This window comes from Aegilops tauschii, chromosome 6 (genome assembly GCF_002575655.3).
Source record: "Aegilops tauschii subsp. strangulata cultivar AL8/78 chromosome 6, Aet v6.0, whole genome shotgun sequence".
NCBI lineage: Eukaryota > Viridiplantae > Streptophyta > Magnoliopsida > Poales > Poaceae > Aegilops > Aegilops tauschii.
The window spans coordinates 104,098,644-104,112,074 of record NC_053040.3 but is presented as its reverse complement, the minus strand read 5'-3'; positions in this window follow the sequence as shown (position 1 = coordinate 104,112,074).

The window sequence follows — 13,431 nt, the reverse complement described above, 5'->3', positions numbered from 1 at the left end:
GGCGGGCTTCTTCCGGTGATCTGCCTCGCCTTTGAAATGCTTGCCTTTCTTTCGACATTGATGGTTGGTTGGAAGAAATCGACGATGGCCCAGGTACACATTCTTCCTGCTTTTGTCCAGGTATATACTTTCAGTGTCATCTAAACAGTGCGTGCATGCGTGGTATCCCTTGTTTGTCTGTCCTGAAAGGTTACTGAGAGCGGGCCAATCGTTGATGGTTACAAACAGCAACGTGTGCAGGTTAAATTCCTCCTGTTTGTGCTCATCCCACGTACGTACACCGTTTCCATTTCACAGCTGTAAAAGTTCTTCAACTAATGGTCTTAGGTACACATCAATGTCGTTGCCAGGTTGCTTAGGGCCTTGGATGAGAACTGGCATCATAATGAACTTCCGCTTCATGCACATCCAAGGAGGAAGGTTATACATACATAGAGTCACGGGCCAGGTGCTGTGATTGCTGCTCTGCTGCCCGAAAGGATTAATGTCATCCGCGCTTAAACCAAACCATACGTTCCTTGGGTCAGCTACAAACTCAGCCCAGTACTTTCTCTCGATTTTTCTCCACTGCAACCCGTCAGCGGGTGCTCTCAACTTCCCGTCTTTCTTACGGTCCTCACTGTGCCATCGCATCAACTTGGCATGCTCTTCGTTTCTGAACAGACGTTTTAACCGTGGTATTATAGGAGCATACCACATCACCTTCGCAGGAACCCTCTTCCTGGGGGGCTCGCCGTCAACATCACCAGGGTCATCTCGTCTGATCTTATACCTCAATGCACCGCATACCGGGCATGCGTTCAGATCCTTGTACGCACCCCGGTAGAGGATGCAGTCATTAGGGCATGCATGTATCTTCTGCACCTCCAATCCTAGAGGGCATACGACCTTCTTTGCTGCGTATGTACTGTCGGGCAATTCGTTATCCTTTGGAAGCTTCTTCTTCAATATTTTCAATAGCTTCTCAAATCCTTTGTCAGGCACAGCATTCTCTGCCTTCCACTGCAGCAATTCCAGTACGGTACCGAGCTTTGTGTTGCCATCTTCGCAATTGGGGTACAACCCTTTTTTGTGATCCTCTAACATGCGATCGAACTTCAACTTCTCCTTTTGACTTTCGCATTGCGTCCTTGCATCGACTATGACCCGGCGGAGATCATCATCATCGGGCACTGGTTCCTCTTGATCTTCAGCAGCTTCCCCCCTTGCAGCATCATTGGGCACATCGTCTGGTTCCTCTTGATCTTCAGCAGCTTCCCCCGTTGCAGCATCACCGTATTCAGGGGGCGCATAGTTGTCATCGTACTCTTCTTCTTCGCCGTCTTCCATCATAACCCCTATTTCTCCGTGCCTCGTCCAAACATTATAGTGTGGCATGAAACCCTTGTAAAGCAGGTGGGTGTTAAGGATTTTCCGGTCAGAGTAAGACTTCGTATTCCCACATATAGGGCATGGACAACACATAAAACCATTCTGCTTGTTTGCCTCAGCCACTTTGAGAAAATCATGCACGCCCTTAATGTACTCGGAGGTGTGTCTGTCACCGTACATCCATTGCCGGTTCATCTCCGTGCATTATATATAATTAAGTGTGTCAAAAACCATTACAGAACATCATGGATAGATAATTAAGTGACCAAATTAATAGAAGTTCATCATCACATTAAAACCAAAGTACATACATAGTTCTCATCTAACAACATATATATAGCTCTCCAGAGCATCTAATTAATTAAACCATACATTGAAACTATGTAAAATATTTCAATGCGAAAACAAATGCGATCATAATCGCAACCAAGGTAACAAGTGATCCAAGGGCATAATGATACCAAGCCTCGGTATGAATGGCATATTTTCTAATCTTTCTAATCTTCAAGTGCATTGCATCCATCTTGATCTTGTGATCATCGACGACATCCGCAACATGCAACTCCAATATCATCTTCTCCTCCTCAATTTTTTTATTTTTTCCTTCAAATAATTGTTTTCTTCTTCAACTAAATTTAACCTCTTGACAATAGGGTCGGTTAGAATTTCCGGTTCAACCACCTCCTAGATAAATAAAATCTATGTCACGTTGGTCGGTATATTTGTCATAAACAATAAATGAACCAAATAGTTATAAAAAGATAATATATATATATACCACATCCGAATCATAGACAGGACGAGGGCCGACGGGGGCGGATACCAAAACCATCGCACTATGTAATAAGAAGGAATAATAAAAGTAACAAAATTAGACAAGTAACTATCTAAAGTAAGAATTTTTTCCTTTCAGAAAGAAGATAAGAACAAGAGGCTCACCACGGTGGTGCTGGTGACGAGATCGGCGCGGGCGATCGACGGCGGTGAAGACGGGGACGGAACGTGACGGACCGCTAAACCTAGACAAATCTCGGGGAAAATGGAGCTTGGAGGTCGAGTTTCGAGAGGACAAAGATTAACTAGTGTGGCTCAGACATTTCATCGAACACCTCATGTGCATAGGAGGTGAGCTAGAGCACCCAAATGCCCTCCCCTCGTCGGCCAGAAAAAACAGAGCACTCTGGAGTGCTCTGCTGTGGCGATGGGGTATATATAGGGAACTCATTGGTCCCGCTTCGTGGCACCAACCGGGACTAAAGGCCTTTGGTCCCGGTTGGTGCCACGAACCGGGACCAATGCCCCCTTTAGTCCCGGTTGGTGGCACCAACCGGGACCAAAGGCCTTGTGCTGGAACTGGCGCGGTGCGGTGGGATGTTTAGTCCCACCTCGCTAGCCGAGAATCTTCGACAGTGGTTTATAAGCGCAGCTGCGCTGACCACTTCGAGCTCCTCTCAAATGCAGGCTTACGGGCCTATTATGTCACTCTTTGCCTGTGGGGCCTACTGGGCCTTCTGCGGGCCTGAATCCTGGCCCATGGATGGGTTTCTAGTCGTATTCAGGCCGTGGTGGCCCAGTAGGTGGCATAATTTTTTTCCTCTGTTTTTTTTCTTTTTTGCTTTATTTGTTTTGTTTTGTTTCTACTTACAACAAAAAACTTATTTATTTTATTTCTAATTACTTATGTATTTTACTTTAATTTTTTTCCTCTGTTTTTTTTCTCTTTTGCTTTATTTGTTTTGTTTTGTTTCTACTTACAACAAAAAACTTATTTATTTTATTTCTAATTACTTATGTATTTTACTTTAATTATTTTATTTTTATTTATTTTACTGCTGCTATTTTTATTTATTTTACTGCTGCTATTTTTACTTAATTTATTAAGGTTTACTTATTGTAGTTACTATAGTTTATTTTATTTTATTTTATTAAGGTTCATTTATTTTATTAAGGTTTATTTATTTTATAAATATAAAAAAATGAAAATAGATGCGCTTATAGAGAAAATTCAACCTAAATTCATAATAAATTTCTATGAAATTTACTGTGAATTTAGGTCAAATTCCCTGTATAAGGCATCTATTTTCACTTTAAAAGGCAGAGAGGGACGGGCTTATAAACTGGTGTGAGCGCCCTTCGTTTGGCGAGGTGGGACTAAACACTGGCCGCAACTAGGACCAGCCCTTTAGTCCCGGTTTATGGTATGAACCGGGACTAAAGGGTGGTGGGCCAGGAGCGTGGCCCTTTGGTCCCGGTTAGTGGGACAAACGGGGACCAATGCCCCCACGAGGCCCGGCAGGCCCCTGGCCGCACGAACCGGGACCAATGCTCACATTAGTCCCGGTTCGTGACTGAACCGGGACTAATGTGAATATTGCCCTGTGACCAAAGCCCAGTTTTCTACTAGTGACACCAATCGAGATAAAATTGATGAGGTTTGCATCGTACTAGCAACCGAGGACATTAATACCCCATGCATGCATGCTGGGGGTGAAAAGGTTGGTTTGAATGCACCGAATTAATCAACCAACGAGGAGTGAGAGAGTTGTCTTGTTGTGCGTTGGAGAGAAAAAAATATGCATTAAATAACACGTCAAGCGAATAGTTTGCAAACATTGGCTTAAGTGACCTTTATTTTTCACATTCGTACCTTTAATATGGGTTTGTGGCCTTCTATACAAAAATGAAGAGAGTAATAAGTTTTTTCTACGGAATGCCAACATAAAGCCCAGCAAGCGTGGAGCTCAGCCTCCTTCACGCTGAATAAGACTGAGATAAAATCCCAAGACGAAGGACCTCACCCATGTCATCAGTCATCACACACAACAATTCCTGTACTGCTGAGATAAAATTGAAGAGGAGGTGCCCAATTAGTAGGACCAGAGATCATAGGAACAACAGGGCTGCAGAAACAAAGAGTTCCTCACGACGCCACTTATTGTTCGATTCTGTTTTCTAAATATACCTTTATTGACTCATAACTTCATATCAAATTGATACAAAGCATACAAGTTCACCACTAGGTTTTGCATTATTAGGACGTACACAATCAGCAACACTACACTTGTATGTAATTCCTGTTCGTCGGACTTCCGGCGCTCATGTTATCCTTGATTAGTCGACAACAAGTAGTGACCGCTGGTGTCATGATTCTAGGTTTAATTTGGAATATTCCTCATTTAATTTTTTTAGTTTATCTAAATTGTTCGTGTTGTAGTATCCGATTGAGTTTCACTAGCAATATGCGTTTCTTGAGATTTCAGCAAGGTAACCATTATCAATCTTTTGTCGTTTACCTGTAACTAAATTATTGTAACACTGCCGCTAAGAAAAACAAGCTGCAGTTTCCTCGACTTTGTGCCCTCCTGTCTCGGGACCAAGCACCTAAGGTCCACGTCGACGGCAAAGAGAGGTCGACGATGCAGGGAGCCACACTGTGTTCTACTGCCTCACGAACATGTTACCGGTGTGGAGGCGGTGGTGGTGTGCCACACGGACACGGCCAGCTGGAACCTGAGGCATGTTGCCTTATATGCTTGTGCTACAAAATAAAAAGAAACTCCGCATACATGTATTGGCAATGGGAAAAGCTTCCCTTCACTCGGTGGATGGCACATTAGCGTCCGCTGCCTTCGCTGGTGTCACGCGTCTTGTGGGCCCTTATCCAGAATCACCTTAGGCTCCCTGTTTTCTCCAGATCAAGCATCTCATCCTCATCCCCTCTTTCTCTTGTCTTGATTTCACTTGTACAAGCCACCACGACTGCAGAAACCGGCTGCTGCAAGTACCACCACCACCTGCCTCAAGCGGGACGACCTAGTACTGCCACTACGCAGCTGATCTCTTTGAGATGCAGGCTGAACCACCGGGTGCTCCAACCGACCGCTACAAGGTCCGTCTTCGGGGTGCTGCTGACGACCACCGACGTCTCCCGTCTTGCAAGTAGTGCCTTGTTGCCATGGCGATGCGGCGAAGGAAGAGAAGAGACGACATGTGCGGTCAGGGACAAGCGGTGTTGCTGCTTAGGCGAGTTTTTGAAACAACGACTGAGTTGCAAACGGCGACAACAACAACGGTGGTGTTGCTACAACATCATCTTTCAACGCGGTCGGAGATGTTGTTTGCAATTTTTGCAACATGGCTCTTGTTGCAAAAAATTAAACGCGGCTGGAGATGTTGTTACAGTTTTTGTAATCAAAAAATTAGAGAAGAAAAAGTTTTTTTTTTTTGCAACATGAATCTTGTTGTCGGAAATTAGAGAAGTTAAGGTTTACAACAAGGGTCATATTGTAGGAAATTAATGAAGAGCAGATTTTCCAACAAGAGTTTTGTTGCAGAAAAAATAAAGAAGAAAAACGACACAACCGCTCACATCATCGAATCGGATAGCTCGTGAGGCGGCGGATCTTTGCCGGCCGACGTGTAGGACATCCCCATTGACAATCCTGCTATTAGGTTTGCCAAGACAGAGTGCTGGCTGCAGTTGGCAAAGTCATTCAGATTGTACTAAAATTCAGTTGGCTGTGATTTTTGGCATAACTCAACATTAACCCTTTTGGTGACGGTATCGCTACCGCAAATGCCCGCTATACGTGCATGGATGAGCAATCTATATAATAGTGTAAGCTAGATTTGGTTTTCTCCAAAATCTCACACAAATAACCTCCATCACCCTGTAAGCTAGCTGCAAGCCTTGTGTGTGTGCTGAACTACGAGGAAGTGGTAGTTCATCCTGGGGGACGTCTTCGTATTTATAGCTGGACTCTGGACTAGGATAGCATCTGTGCGTACAACGTACATGCAAGATGCATGCATTCTAGTAAAACCGAAGCAAATTCATATGTCTGTGGTGTGATTTGTACGCAATCTAGTTTGCGTGCGAGACTCATCAATGATCCGAGCATCTAGTTTGCGTGCGACTCTCTCATCTGAATGATACATTTTCAAGACAAAGAATACTATTACGTTTTTCTAGTTTCGATAAAGGGTGAATTTTATTGGCTCAAAATGGAATATCAAGAGGATACAACAAAACTATGTGTAGGCGAGGAAAAAATCCAAAGTGATGAGATACGCGATTGTCAAACTATAGCAATAACTATATCCGCAGCAATCATCTCATGAGTTCACACGAACGACGAGGTCCTTCAACAACAACGCTTTCAAGAAGGGAGCGACGTTGACGCAGTCGCCATCACCAGATCCAAGCATCAAACCCAGAATCTAGATTTTCACCCTAAAAAACCAGTTGGAACATATCCAAGCAATGCCTTCAAGAAAGTAACGACGTAAAAAAAACGTCGCCATTTCCAGGTAACCAGACCTAGGCTTTCATCCCGGAGCTCAAGACCAAATGCACATAGCACCATCATCGAATTCACTTGTGTATTGTCGCCATCATTTTTCCGCGATCTTAGTAGCTACATGCGATGTTCGACCAACGCCGCTGCACCACCATCCTTTTGCGTCAAGCTTTCAACCATAGTTTGTATCTCACCGCTCAAGTCAACCACCGGATCTGGAAAAATGAACCCTCTCCAAAGACCTTGAGGTGACCACCGCCGTCGTGGAGCCGTAGGAGGTCACTATAGCATAGTTTTCATGCAGGCAACACCGTCCGGCCGACCGGATCTTGATCAACCAGCACCACCATCTGAGGCCACACGCATCCATGTGGAGAGAAGCACCCCACCGTATAGCCTGCAACCAGACCTGGCCGTGAGTGGACGCCCTCGCAGCCCGAATTTATCCGGTCGCCAACCTGTCCACAAGGGCCAGCAGCCACATCCAGCAACCAAGGGGCCGCAGGAGCCTGCTGATGCATAGAGACGACAGGCAGCCGCAGCCAAGCGAGCAGGGAGGCAGATGCGTGGTGTGAATTTTGAATCTGACGGGAAAGGAAAGGGCGCAACAGGCTAGAGAGGAAGCTGCCACAGCCTCGTCGCCTCCGTCCGCCGTCCGCCGTGGGGCTTAGCCCGGCGGCCTCCTCCGGCGATGGCGAGGGGAGGGGTGAGCGAGGGAAAGCGGCTGGAGAGTGGCGGCGAGGGCCTCCGGAGTCGCTCGCGAGAGCAACCCGGGAGGCGAGGGGAGGGGTCAACCCTGGAGTCTCGTTGGCAGTTACGTTTTCCTCGTGAAGGAGAATATTAGTGTTATCTTCTCCTATGTAGGAAATCAACCTTACTACATGTAATAATTCTTCAAAAAGTTTGTTTCGAAAGAGAAGCATTTTACTGATTCCACACGAAGTCATTTATTACGTTCAATTTTCGAACCTGGAAGAAGAGAGCTCCTTCATTACACTACAAAAGTAGAGATTTGACCCGCTGATTTGTGAAACCGGCCGAAAACGAGGGAAATCAACCTTCCGTGTAAGAGGTGTTCGAGATCTTTTTTTTAGAGAAAAAAACATAAGGCCGGTTCCTTTATATCAAATAAAACCAGCGAGTTCAACAGATTCGCTCCCTCACCATCGTTCAAGCTTGAGTCTCTCATTTTTAATCCATGTACATGAAAATTTCAGTAATATCATTTCAGAAGCGGGCTTTGGGCCCGTTGAGCTGAAAACTGTTAACTCGACGCCATGCTCGCTGGACTTGGCACAAGAATGTTGTCAAACAAACCATGAGACCATGAGACCAAATAAGTGTGGATAAACTGGCTGGCTGGTTGGACGGTTCATCAAGGCGTGCGAGCATGCGTAAGCTCAGGAAAAAATCCAGATATCCTATTGAGTACAACAGAATCATACCGTTCACTGCCATGTAGTGTATGATTGCAGGATTGCTCAGGCGCTAAACATTCCGAGAAGTTGTTTGGCTGTATAACAGTTATGTATGCAACAATGGTGTAGCAAGCGACAGTGACGTTTACAGTAATGAGAGAATACCATAGTTGCCTGAATGAGAGAAATAATGTGAAGTTTATGTTGCCGTTGCTGTGCTACAATATGTCTTACGCTGGCTGGCCTTGATAGACAGACCAGGAAAGCTGACTAAGAGGGAAAATACACAAGAGCTCATGGGTGCTCCACACCCTTATACGAATATTAATCATAAAAAAATACCAGAAAAAATAAAAAAAATCCGAAATTTGGGGATATCAAATGTAGGTTCTCAATCTACTCTCGTGTGAAATTTCGTGAAAAAATACCAGAAAACGTATCCATGACGAAGGAAATACTGTCCGAACAAAAATCCATGCAAATAGTTTTTTTATACATATGATTTTTTTGTCTTTTTTGCCATGAATACGTTTTCTGGTATTTTTTCATGAAATTTCATGAGGAAGTAGATCGGGACCCCAGGTTTGATATCCCAAAATCTCAGATTTTTTTTTAAAAAATCAGTATTTTTTTTAATTTAATGTTCATATAGGGATGTGGAGCACCTGAGTGCTACAAATCCGCTTCCGACTAAGAGGCCCTTTTTTGTATCTTTTTTTGCGGGGACCTTTTTGTATCTTTAGCTTGGGTTTTTCGTTTTGCTCTTTTCTCTGCTCTGTTCTGTACTATTTCCACTCTCTAATAGCAATGATTAGCGGAGGCACGATTCAGTAAAGCAAAAAATTTTGCTCCACTCCCTCACGTGGCCCAGGCCCAACGTCCCATGGTCTATCTAGCTGTTCGTTCTGCTCTATCACATCACATGAACATCAAATTTCCTCTGACCGGCCCGATTAGCATGGACAAGTTGATACCAACAAGCAGCTTCCAATTTCCTTGGCCCCTTGTCTTCATAAATGAGAAAAGTATGCTTTTGGTCCTCAAGTTCCCCAAAAATATAGGCTTGGTTTCTTAAGATTTTTTGATATATATTTGCTCATTCAAGTCTCAAAACCGGATAAGTTTGGTTCAAAACCAGATTTTGAGCACGTTGACCAGGGTTTGACCGGATTTGACCACATTTGACCGGGTTTGATCATGTTGACCAGTTTTGACCGATGAACAGTAAATTCAAAAAATAGCAAACAAATTCAAAAAAATCTGAAATTTTGTGACAACCAACATGCTTGGGTGTGCTTGGTGTGTGTAATTTTTTTGGTCAAATAATCCGACGAGCTCTAGCAAAAGGAAAAAATAAAAGTTTTTTTTGTGAGCCAAAATTAGTTTTTTTGCCACGAGCTCCTCGGATGTCAAAACACCACTCAAATTTTCATGCACCCAAGCATCTTGGTTGCCACAAAATTTCAGATTTTTTTTATTTTATTTTACTTTTTTTTAATTTACTGTTCATTAGTCGAACCTGGTCAAACCCGGTCAAACATAGTCAAACCTGGTCAACGCGCTTAAAATGGACCCCCATAACGCGCGGCCGTTCGGTCTGGGAGCACCCCAGACCGAACGTCACGTTCGGGACGGGAGGGGGATCGATCGAACGAGTCTACTCGTTCGGGAGGAGAACGCCCCAGCCCGAACGCCCCCACCAACCGGGCCCGGCCTTTTTCCTGTGAATGGAAAACGAAAAATAAAGCCCATATTAAGTTACGATCAGTAAACAAAAGCCCAGTTTTTTGTGATTAATAAATAATGTTCTTTTGCACGTCAAAATTGCCCTGGACTTTTGCCATTCTATGAAAAAATGCCACGTTCAAGTTTATGTTTTTAAAAAATGGCGAAAAAGGGAAAATCATGGCAATTTGCATATGTACAGTATGAAAAGCTGCGATCACTATGAAGTTTACAGAAAAACGCAATAGTTGTCGTGAAGTGATATGGTGAAAAAAGTTCTCTCTAGACACATAGAAAATTCTCAGAAAACAATGGAGAAAACATCTTAAGTTGTAATGATATTCTGCATGTAATCCCCATGGCAAAAAAAAATTGAAAGAACAAACTTGTCGTGTTCTCAAACTAATTTGTAATGTCCATGACAAACATGTTGGAAATATGCCCTAGAGGCAATAATAAAATGATTATTATTATATTTCGTTGTTCATGATAATTGTCTATTGTTCATGCTATAATTGTGTTATCCGGAAATCATAATACATGTGTGAATACATAGACCACAACATGTCCCTAGTGAGCCTCTAGTTGACTAGCTCGTTGATCAACAGATAGTCATGGTTTCCTGACTATGGACATTGGATGTCATAGATAACGGGATCACGTCATTAGGAGAATGATGTGATGGACAAGACCCAATCCTAAGCATAGCACAAGATCGTGTAGTTCGTTTGCTAGAGCTTTTCCAAATGTCAAGTATCATTTCCTTAGACCATGAGATTGTGCAACTCCCGGATACCATAGGAGTGCTTTGGGTGTGCCAAACGTCACAACGTAAGTGGGTGGCTATAAAGGTGCACTACGGGTATCTCCGAAAGTGTCTGTTGGGTTGGCACGAATCGAGACTGGGATTTGTCACTCCGTATGACGGAGAGGTATCTCTGGGCCCACTCGGTAATGCATCATCATAATGACCTCAATGTGACCAACTGTTTGGTCACGGGATCATGCATTACGGTACGAGTAAAGTGACTTGCCGGTAACGAGATTGAACAAGGTATTGGGATACCGACGATCGAATCTCGGGCAAGTAACGTACCGATTGACAAAGGGAATTGTATACGGGATTGATTGAATCCTCTGAAAGATCGTGGATGTCGCCTAGAGGGGGGGGGTGAATAGGCGCTTTAAAATAATTACGGTTTAGGCTTGAACAAATGCGGAATAAACCTAACGGTTAATTTGACAAGCACAAAACCTACAACAACTAGGCTCACCTATGTGCACCAACAACTTATGCTAAGCAAGATAAACAACCAAGTGATAGCAAGATATATGACAAGAAACAATATGGCTATCACAAAGTAAAGTGCATAAGTAAAGGGTTCGGGTAAGAGATAACCGAGGCACGCGGAGACGGCGATGTATCCCGAAGTTCACACCCTTGCGGATGCTAATCTCCGTTTGGAGCGGTGTGGAGGCACAATGCTCCCCAAGAAGCCACTAGGGCCACCGTAATCTCCTCACGCCCTCGCACAATGCAAGATGCCGTGATTCCACTAAGGGACCCTTGAGGGCGGTCACCGAACCCGTACAAATGGCAACCCTTGGGGGCGGTCACCGAACCCGTACACTTTGGCAACCCTTGGGGGCGGTCACCGGTACCCGTCAAATTGCTCGGGGCGATCTCCACAACCTAATTGGAGACCCCGACGCTTGCCCGGAGCTTTACACCACAATGATTGAGCTCCGAACACCACCAACCGTCTAGGGCGCCCAAGCACCCAAGAGGAACAAGCTCAAGGGCACCAAGCACCCAAGAGTAATAAGCTTCTCAACTTGTAACTTCCACGTATCACCGTGGAGAACTCAAACCTATGCACCAAATGCAATGGCAAGGGCACACGGAGTGCCCAAGTCCTTCTCTCTCAAATCCCACCGAAGCAACTAATGCTAGGGAGGAAAATGAGAGGAAGAACAAGAAGGAGAACACCAAGAACTCCAAGATCTAGATCCAATGGGTTCCCCTCACATAGAGGAGAAAGAGATTGGTGGAAATGTGGATCTAGATCTCCTCTCTATTTTCCCTCAAAAACTAGCAAGAATCCATGGAGGGATTGAGAGTTAGCAAGCTCGAAGAAGGTCAACAATGGGGGAAGAACACGAGCTCAAAGGATAAGGTTCAATGGGGAAGAAGACCCCCTTTTATAGAAGGGAAAAAATCCAACCGTTATGTGCTCAGCCCGCACACGAGCGGTACTACCGCTCCACGAGCGGTACTACCGCTCTGGCGGAAGAAGCAGGCAAAAGGAGCAACCAAACATGAACCTTGGGGCGGTAGTACCGCTTATAAGCGGTACTACCGCGCACCCCAGCGGTACTACCGCTGGAGGAGTAGAACACGGGACCAAAAAAACAGTAGCGGTACTACCGCCCGACCGGAGCGGTACTACCGCTTATAGGCGGTACTACCGCCCATCAGGGCGGTACTACCGCTTATAGGTGGAACTGCCGTGCCTTACTGCCGTGCAACTACTGCAAAACTCGACACGAAAAATGCAAGACCCAAAATCGAGGCGGTACCAGCGCGGAACCGTAGCCGTACTACCGCTTATGGCCATAGGCGGTACTACCTCTTTGGACAGCGGTACTACCGCTTGGGGTGATAAGCGGTACTGCCGCTCTGGCCGCGGTACTACCGCTAGGAAACCAAAACTGCCATAACTTCTGCATATGAGCTCCGAATTGAGCAAACTCAAGCTTGTTGAATTGAGAAAGACGAGTAGCATCAAAACAGCGACTGGTTATAGTAAGAAGAGGCAGGGGAGGTATGCCAAAAAATAGAGGAGTGAAACCTCCAACCGAGAAGAACCGGCATAACCTCCAACATCGAAAACATCATAGAAGATGCGAGTGAACTCCGTTTTCGATGAACTCGAGCTTGTCATCAAGATGACCATAAGCTCCAAAACTCACAAAGAGAAGAACCAAACAAGAACCAACAAAGATGATGCAAGGATGCAATGGTTTGAGCTCTCTATGAACGATACGATCAAGCTACTCATTGAGAGCCCCCCTTGATAGTACGGCAATCGATCCTATAACCCGGTCTCCCAACTACCATCATGAGACCGGTAAAATAGAAAACCTATCAAGAGCAAACCTTTGCCTTGCACATGGTCCACTTGAGCTAGATGATGACGATCTTGACTCCCTCAAGTTGGACCACCTTTCTTGGTTGTGTTGGCTCGATGAAGACTAGTTGATTGCTCCCCCATACTCCACTATGGGTGAGCCACTCTTCCGCACATCTTCACCAGTCCATTGTCACCACAATGGACGGCAAGCTTCAAGCATTTGATCTCGTCATGATGCTTCACTTGAACTTGCACACCGCAACATCTTCACAAGTCCATTGTCGCCACAATGGACGGCAAGCTTCAAGCATTTGATCTCTTCATGATGCTTCACTTGAACTTGCACACCGCAACCTAACCCCACAAAGAACTCTCACGAAGATCATGGGTTAGTACACAAAGCGTAATCGACAATGCTTACCACACCATGGGATCGCTTGATCCCTCTTGGTACATCTTGTGCGCTTTGTGTGTTGATCAACT